This window comes from Bombina bombina, chromosome 1, assembly GCF_027579735.1.
Source record: "Bombina bombina isolate aBomBom1 chromosome 1, aBomBom1.pri, whole genome shotgun sequence".
Classification (NCBI taxonomy): Eukaryota; Metazoa; Chordata; class Amphibia; order Anura; family Bombinatoridae; genus Bombina; species Bombina bombina.
The window spans coordinates 1,337,528,324-1,337,537,621 of record NC_069499.1 but is presented as its reverse complement, the minus strand read 5'-3'; the positions used below and the strand labels follow the sequence as shown (position 1 = coordinate 1,337,537,621).

Sequence of the window (9,298 nt, the reverse complement as noted above, 5' to 3'; positions counted from 1 at the left end):
GTTTATATAGTTATTATGTAATATGTTTGTTTTAAAAAAAAATTATTAATCAATCGCTAATGTGACATCTTTAAAAAATTGTATTGATATAGATTTTTAAGGGTTATATACACACATTATCAGCATGAGCTAATAAAGAATTAGATTTTAGATTTAATTTTTTAAAGTTATATGTAATAGATACTAATTTGAATTTATAGACTTTAGATTACATTCACATCTATTTCGATGTTAGAAAAAATAAGACTGGTCTTATATGTTATCCTTCAAAAAAAATACATAGGTGTATATTTATATTTTGATCATAAAAGGATATCTATTCAAATAATAGTTTTGAATAAAATCAGTCAGTTTCTTTATGGATAACTTTTGGAAACATGCGTGAAATTGATACAATTCATACAATTATAAAAGTAAAAAAAAATTGATGAAAATAAAAAATTTTATTCACAAATTCACAATTTAAATTTTATATTTTTATTTAAATGACATAAAAATTTTAATCATGTGAATAAACTTTATTTACTAAATCAATCATTAAAATAGTTTTCTGCAACATAATTTTTGGCGTTAATGGCCTGTCTTGTTGGTGCATCATTACAGATGACCTCTGGGAAGTACTCAAAGGAGATTTCGTTAGCATCCTCAATTTCAAATCCTCTTCTTATTGCAATGTTATGAAAAATGCAGCATACCAGAATTATTTTTGCAACCTTTTCTGGAGCATACTGCATCACACCACCTGAATGGTCAAGACAACGAAAGCGCATTTTTAACAATCCAAAAGCTCTCTCGATGATTCCTCGGGTGGATCTGTGTGCCTCGTTGAATTTAACCTCACATCTTCTTCGAGGATTATTATATGGTGTGAATAACCATTCTCTACTGAAATAACCACCGTCCCCTATGAAAAATTAAAAAATTAAAGATTAACATTTATAATATGATAGAGATGATACATTTAAAGACAATTAAGTATGTTATTGACAGGTAGAAAGAAGAGAGCTAATTAAATATAAAGATCGAAGAAAAACAGAAACAGAAGAAATATTGAACATTCCCATGATTACTGAGTATAGCAGCAATCGGCACATCATTGAAAAGATTTTTAAAAAACATCTTGATGATGACATTATTGGAGATAAACTCCCTGAACAACCAAGATTTGTCTACAGAAGAACAGAAAATCTAAAAAACAGGCCCTACCTGCAAAGCCTGCAAAAGTGGAATTAAAACAAAGAAATTTCAATCATACCAAACTAAGGAAGAGTATGATATTAAAGATCTAATAAGATGCCAAGATCGAGGGATTATTTACCTTATAGAGTGTTCATGTGGACTCCAATATGTCGGACAGACATCAAGAAGCCTGAAAGATAGGCTAAGAGAACACATATTGTTGATAGAAAAACTCAACATGGACACAATTCTATATAGACATTTTTCAACCAAACACAAAGGTAATATAAAAGATCTGAAATTTATAGGCATACAAAAGGTTAGACACAACTGGAGAGGTGGTGATTATGAAAAAAGACTTCTTAGAGCAGAATCCAAATGGATATTTTTATTAGACTGCCTACATCCTAAAGGTCTAAATAATAAAGAAGATCTATCCCACCTTCTAAACCTATAAATAAATACATTCCTTAGCGTCTGGTGACATAATTATACAACATCTTTTAAAGATTCCACTCACCATGAATAATGTACTAGATGGAAATCTAACCCAACTTCTATTATGTCAATAAACTTGAATAAAGAACAAATATATTTTACAAAATATACAAAAGATTTAAGTTAGCCCCTTTTTCTCTTATTTTGCCCCTCATACTCCACACATTAGATGAATACCATTAACAGTACTCCACATAATGAATACCATCAACAGTATATTGCAATAGATAGATCGCCGGTTGATATGTTTAATCCTACTAATTTACCGGGGGCCTTTTATACTGTTCAACAAAATATCTATATATAGATAGGACCTCTATATTTTAATTCTCTCTCCTTCATGGATCAACCTCCATATAGAAGATCATTAATTCCGCTCCTCTTGTAGTTAATTAGTTAACTAAGATATATACCTACACTAATTGACTTTATATTGGACTTAATTTGGTCCATTCAGCAGATTCAATATGATCAATCCCAACACACCAATGGATAAACTCAACCCTAAATATGGTTAATACAATTTAATTGGTCTGTTCACAAATGACCAAGACTTTAAGCATGTATACATTCTCAGTAAGTAATAACTTCCAATAAAATAATAAGATTCTCCACAACCTTCCTCTTGGTTGGATTTTTGCGATGTCAACAAGTTTTCACTCCAGACTTTATAGCTTATACTCCTTTTACCACTCCTTCTCCTTGCCATGTCACTTGCAAACACACTACATTCAAGCTGACATATTATTCGCACATTGTTTTTTTTCCAAGATCCCTATCTTCCAGTAGCAAGTATAATTAGGCAACAGGTTTTTAATCGGTTGTTTGTAAGATTTTTACAGCCCATCTGTGCATTGATTCTCACAGCCCATCTGCGCATTGATTTGAATCTATGAGGACTATTCCCTAATAATAAGGACAACAGACCAAAGGCTCTAGACCAGCTGTTTGTAATCATGTTCCCCAGTCTATTATGGATACATTTGCCAAAGATATAATAAGTTATAACTCAAACCTCACTTGCAGTACAAATACACATGAATATATACCCTATGCGTTCTGGTACTACACAAATCAGTTGTATTCAGGTGTCAGGAACACACTATATTAGTCATATAGATTAATTATCGCCAGTTAGGGATCCAGATGATCAATTTATTACATACAGGAGTCCGATTTATGAAAGTGTTTAACGTTATCTCTAATGGTCTCCACTTCCTATCTGACATATTTTTAGTAATAAGTTTTGAGTAACGTATTTTTAGTAATGTATTTTAATAATAATTCTATCTCCCATTTGCCAAAATAGACTAATTTGATTGTCATTATTGGTGATATAGGCTAGCCAGCAGAAACAGTTGGTTATATCGTGGTCTATTTACACACTTTGTGGAATAAAAGGGTGGCACTAGCACTACAATATTATTGATGCAGGGGTGCTCAATTAAATTGGTTAGATATATTTATATACAGGTAGCCCTCAGTTTACGCCGGGGTTAGGTTCCAGAAGGAATGGTTGTAAATCGAAACCGTTGTAAATTGAAACCCAGTTTATAATGTAAGTCAATGGGAAGTGAGGGAGATAGGTTCCAGGCCCCTCTCAAAATTGTCATAAGTAACACCTAATACATTATTTTTAAAGCTTTGAAATGAAGACTTTAAATGCTAAACAGCATTATAAACCTAATAAAATAATCACACAACACAGAATATATAATTAAACTAAGTTAAATGAACAAAAACATTTGCTAAACAGCATTATAAACCTAATAAAATAATCACACAACACAGACTTCACTTGCATTTTTCTGCAAACAGTTCTTTCTATGCATTCCAATCTGGACTGATTTATATACAGGAAGATCTTGTTCCTTTGAAATCTGCTTGATAGCTCAGGTCTGGTTAAACTGATTAATTTCAGCTTGCTTGGCTTTGCTGCAACACAAGCGGACAGCTCCATCTACTGGCTATTTTAATAAATGCTCTGCTTCTCAATGCTTTTCAATAGCAGTCACATGACTGGGAAAAAAAGGTTGTTATTCTGAAACGGTGTAAATTGAACCGTTGTAAAACGAGGGCCACCTGTATATATATATGTGTGTGTGTATATCTCTCTTGTGAGCAGGGGTGCTTGTGCACAAAGACGATTTTTAGATTACGTCTTGAGCCCAAAGGGGATCAAGACTGGAAAGTGTGCACTTTTACAGCACTTCCGTCTCTGAATTAAATGAATAATAAACTCACATTCAGGACCAAAGGATTCTAATCAAATCAATTCAATTAAAACATAACTTTTATTTCAACAATAGTTGTATAAAATCAATGTGTGTGTGTGCACTTTAAAAACACATAGGAACTTGATAAGGAATATTAGTTACTTTTGGGTTCAGTAACCTAGTTTTGAAAATATTGAGGGCGCCTCAAGGAGGTTCCACTCCAATACTATGGATTATTGGGGGCAAGAGTAATAACAGGCGGTTGAATCAGTGGATGTGAAGTTTTTGATTTGACACTTGTTTTCTTGTCTACAGTCAGTGCAGTAGGATGGATATTGGATTGTAATGATATACACTGTCACACAATATTTAGGTTAACTTTATTATATAGTCTCTCACCACATATAATACCCTATGTCTGTGGTAGACTGAAATCGGTCAAATTGGTTCATATACTAAATGTGTGTTAAACACTATATAAAACCTAGTTTAGATAATCCAATATCTCATTAATGATTCTATGTGTACAAACAAACAAGAGCTTGAGTAATTGTTTTTGAATTGACTTGTTCAAGACACTGGTTTTGACTTTCGGTACTTAAAATTATAAGATAAGATAGCTATAGTTTTGTTGGGGTAATTTGTCTGTGATAATTTGTGGCTGTGCAGTTTACAGCGGGTCTATTAAAAAATCCCTATCCCTGATAATCTTAACCTGCTAGGCCAGTCTGAGTAACGTCTTATTGTATCATACAGTCTTGGAAGTTTGTATTGTATTGTCTTAATAGTATAGATTCACTTATAGGTTTGATGTTAGGGACGTATAAGACACACACAGTATTAATTTAGAATTAGACTGTAAATATCACTTGGCCCCGAAAAAAAACAACAAATAGCTATTAGATTAGAATGATTAATGTTAGAAACATATAAGTACCAATATATTAGAATTTTGAGTGCTTGAGATTGCAGGCAAATATATGGTATCTGTCATCTATCTACACACTTGTTGTATCACAGTTTGTAACTCTGCGCTTTATAGCAGGAAAATAAATATTGCCATTACAACTAGCTTACAGCGTAAGTCTGGATAACGCCTTATTTTGGCATATGGTGCTTGCAGACATCTAAATAGCACATTAATTTATTTTTCAGTACTGGAGATAAAAGGCTGATGTATAGTCTTTATTGCCTTGTGTTAAGATTTATTAGTGTATTGAGACTTATGGTTGTAAGCTTTTTTTACAGGCTTGTTTCAGGTAAATCTTTCCATTACACACTGGTTTGCAAAGCGAGTCTGGATAACGCCTTATTTTAGCCTATAGTGCTTCGAGTTATACCCGTGGCTGCTGGATTAAGATAATTATCATTAAAGAAATCTAAATGCAGCTAAATTAGGTTTTGCAGTATTTAAGATTACAGATAGGTATATAGTATCTGTCACCTATCTAATCAATTTGTGTATCCCGGTTTGTGACTGTACGCTTAGTAGCAGGGTTTTTTAAGTAAATATTGCCATTGCATCTAGCTTACAAGCAAAATCTGGATAACTCCTTATTTTGGCATACGATGCTTACAAACATCTGAGTTAATTTATCTTTCAGTGCTTATGATAAAAGGCTATATACAGTCTCTGTTGCCTTCTTTAAATACTTAGTATTGAGATTTCTGATTAAACGCCTTGTAGCAAGCTTGTTTCAGATAAATGTTCCCATTATATACTGATTTAAAAAGCGAGTCTTAATAGCGCCTTATTTTGGCATGCAATATTTGAGTTAAACTTATGTGATATTTGTAGGGATAGTTCTGATATTTGCTACCCCCGGCAACCGCCCCTTGCGTGTAACGGAGTTACCGAGATAACTCAGAACACAAAGGTCGATATACTTAGGCCCAATTTAAACAACTAGGTTAAATTTACTGAATTCTATATTTAAAACAAAATGCATTAATTCCACAAGTTCCTATGCCATTTAAAAACGGAAAATTAGGGTATTGTTACACTATACCCCTCCCTATTTACACACTTTATATAACTATTCCAAACAGGTTTACGATCAGCTGTGATTACTAAACTCCGTTGTGCTGTCAGATCTGACAGGCTCTAATCAGCTGCTATGGACACGCAAACACTGATCTGACATCTGATATTACAAGTGCCTGATTGGCTGCCTGAACCCACATGATGTAAACAAATCATGACAGGCATTACCCGGAACAAATATCAGCTTTCGGATAGGCTGCCTCATGAGTAACGTAAATATCCACAGCAGTCTATACGATCAGCTGTGATTACTAAACTCCGTTGTGCTGTCAGATCTGACAGGCTCTAATCAGCTGCTATGGACACGTAAACACCGATCTGACATATTACAAGTGCTTGATTGGCTGCCTGAACCCACATGATGTAAACAAATCATGACAGGCAAATATCAGCTTTCGGATAGGCTGCCTCACGAGTCACATGATATAAGTATACATGTAACGTAAATATCCACGGCAGTCCCAAAAAACATAGAAAATAGATCATAAAGTTACAATTAGTCTACTAATGTAAACCCAAATAATAATATTATAAATAGACACGGTTAACATACATTAGACTAGTGTTTTTGATCATATACACTTCCGGTTTCACATATCCGGTTGTGAACAAGGTTAGCTACACGCCCATTATTAAGGGGTATTTAAAGGGGTTATCAGCATTACAAAAACCAGTCTTGATAAAGACATGAGTTAAGGGCCAAAATGCGTCGACCTACTGGTAAGCACCACTCCTTTTATTCCCCAAATGTGTACCTACTATACTATGTTATATATTCTTTACAGAGACAATCAAGGACGATAACATTGGTCAACTGACCTCTAAGGACACGCCCAGGATTCCCTTGAGGATCATCCTCATCATACACACAAGGTTTTTCACTTAGACTTTTATTTTAACCTATTGGATTACAAGTATTGGATTTGTTGTCACATTTTGTCACGTTTTTTTTTTCTTTTTTTTTTTTTCATTGACATTTCATTTTTTCCACGCTTTCATTAATTTTTGCATTGCCATTTTCATTTTTATCATAATTTTTCACAATAGACTTTAACACAAATATATTTTTATTCAAGATTTTTCATAAAAGATTTTTTCATCATTGATTTTGTCACTGTTTGTTTCACTTATTCATTAATTCATAATTTTTTCATCCCTTTTTTATCATTGAATATTCTGTACATTTTTATCACTTTGTGCCATATTGTATTGTGATTTGTATACATTAGAGTCTTCTGCAGGTATTTACTACACTGTTGATAATTGGGTCATTACCTGAAGCAGGTCATATCAGGTTTATTTTCCCACCACGCAATAATTTACCAGTATTTTTATATGTACTAGGATTTTATCTGTTTTAATTTTATGGATCCATGAGTAGTTTTATTGTTGTTTAATGTTTTTATTGTTATGAATAAACACTGACCCAACAGTCAGTACTTTTTATACAGATTAGTCAGCACTATTTATCCTCAGCCCTAGGCGCTGTACACACCACACCTATTATTCTGATCATTTTGGGCTTGTTAGGAAGCCTTTTTGTGTATAGCCAGAGGACCACACCTCAGCGCTTGGTCACTACCATCTTCCTACCATTTATAATATGATAAAGATGATAAATTTAAAGACAATTAAGTATGTTATTGAGTTACATATATCATCAAACTCAATAATGAAAGTGACAATTAAAATACAACTATATTTGACATAGATTTTTTTTTTTTTACCTAACAGCCATCCTTCAGGCATCTCTCCATCCTCAAACTTCCGATATAACCCAGACTGACGCAAGATATAGGAATCATGACACGATCCAGGTAAGTTAGAATGGACACTGATTATTTTCATGTTATAATTAAACACCAACTGAACGTTGAGAGAATGGTACTGTTTTCTGTTCCTGAAAACTTCCTCACGTTCTTGTGATGGTTTGACTGCAACATGTGTGCAATCGATGGCTTCAAGGACATTGGGCATTCCAGACATTCTATAAAAGTTAGACTTCACAGATTGCCAATCTTCAGGAGTCGATGGAAGGCACACGTACCTTGGAAAGACCACCATCAATGCATCAATGACTTTGGTTAGGTGCCTCGAAAAAGCAGACTGGCTGATGCCAATTATAATGCTAGACACAGCTTGGAATGAACCGGTGGCAAAAAAGTGTAAGGCTGCCAACAATTTTAATAGTCCGGGTATGGCTTGTGAACGCGCTGTCATAGGCTCCAGGTATTCTGCTTTTTCATTATAAAGTTCCATAATAGCTTCTCTGTCCAAACGGAATCTCTGGATAATCTCCCGATCAGAAATGCCTTCCAAACCCATACGTGGAAGGAAAACTCTAGGGACTCTGATTCTTCTACCTCTCCTTCTTTGCAATCCATTGTTTTCAACCGGTGCATGTATAGCCCTTCTTCCTCGTAATTGAATCAATCTGAATAGAAACATATGTAAAAGTGTCTCCATCTTCATTCAGTGATCCAAAAACCAATAATGAAACTATTGTAGTCTATTCCTTTCACTTAAGTACTTCAACCTGGCGTCAGGTTGATACCCCCTATAGTTTTCTATTGTATTCGCTACCTAAATGGTCGCAAAGCAAATCACGCGAAGTTAGAGTGAAAGTTGGAGCGGGAGGATTACTTGTAACATTCATAATTTCCGATTAAAGCGAATTTACGTGCGATCGAACATGTAGTAAGTGGAAAAAGGGTTAGGAACGATTAGTTGCGTAAAATTACGATAGCTGGTGAAAAATAGTGGTTATTCAATTTGATCGCAGATTGGTAAATACGAGATGCAGATCGTGAGCGAATTTTGACGTGGAAATACAGACGAAGGGTCACTTCGATGCTTAGTACATGGTGCCCTATGTGGAGAAGAAGTTAACGCCATCACGATATCTGAAATCCTGAAGTTAGCTTGCATCGGGTTTCGCTCACATGCAATTTACTTTCAACTTCTAATAGGCAATTTACTTTCAACTTGAAAAGTGCTAAATAGTGCATGTCATGCTCTGCAGAGTGGGTTTGGAGGTAAGGAGCTTATGCAAGGTGGTGGCAGGCTTAGGACTGTCTGGAATATTGAAAGGGGCCAGCATTACGTGTTTCTTTATGGAATCACCCCTTTTATGCATGGTTTAGTAACAGACAAGAAAGTGAGATTACTGTACTGGAACTGGAGACTTGAAGGCTGGAAAAAGGATAGACGAGCAGGCGTGCCCACATCAGAACTAGAGTCTGAGGTAATGCCCATAATAGGACCAGGAACAGGACTGCCCACTGTAAGGCCAGGAACAAAGTGCAAACTTAGGCCGAAGACAGGAATGTCCACTGGAGGCCAAGACTGGGGGTGCCCACTG

At 34.8% G+C, this 9,298-nt stretch overlaps 1 long non-coding RNA gene across 1 annotated transcript; it reads right to left on the bottom strand.

The window, feature by feature from the left end:
• Positions 1 to 461: 461 nt before the first annotated feature.
• On the bottom strand, positions 462 to 1,370 carry LOC128642484 (uncharacterized). The gene is made up of 2 exons (XR_008399663.1): positions 1,319 to 1,370; positions 462 to 904 (listed from the first exon to the last, which is right to left on the bottom strand). It is a non-coding gene; the product is annotated as an uncharacterized LOC128642484 (long non-coding RNA).
• Between the last annotated feature and the right edge of the window lie 7,928 nt (positions 1,371 to 9,298).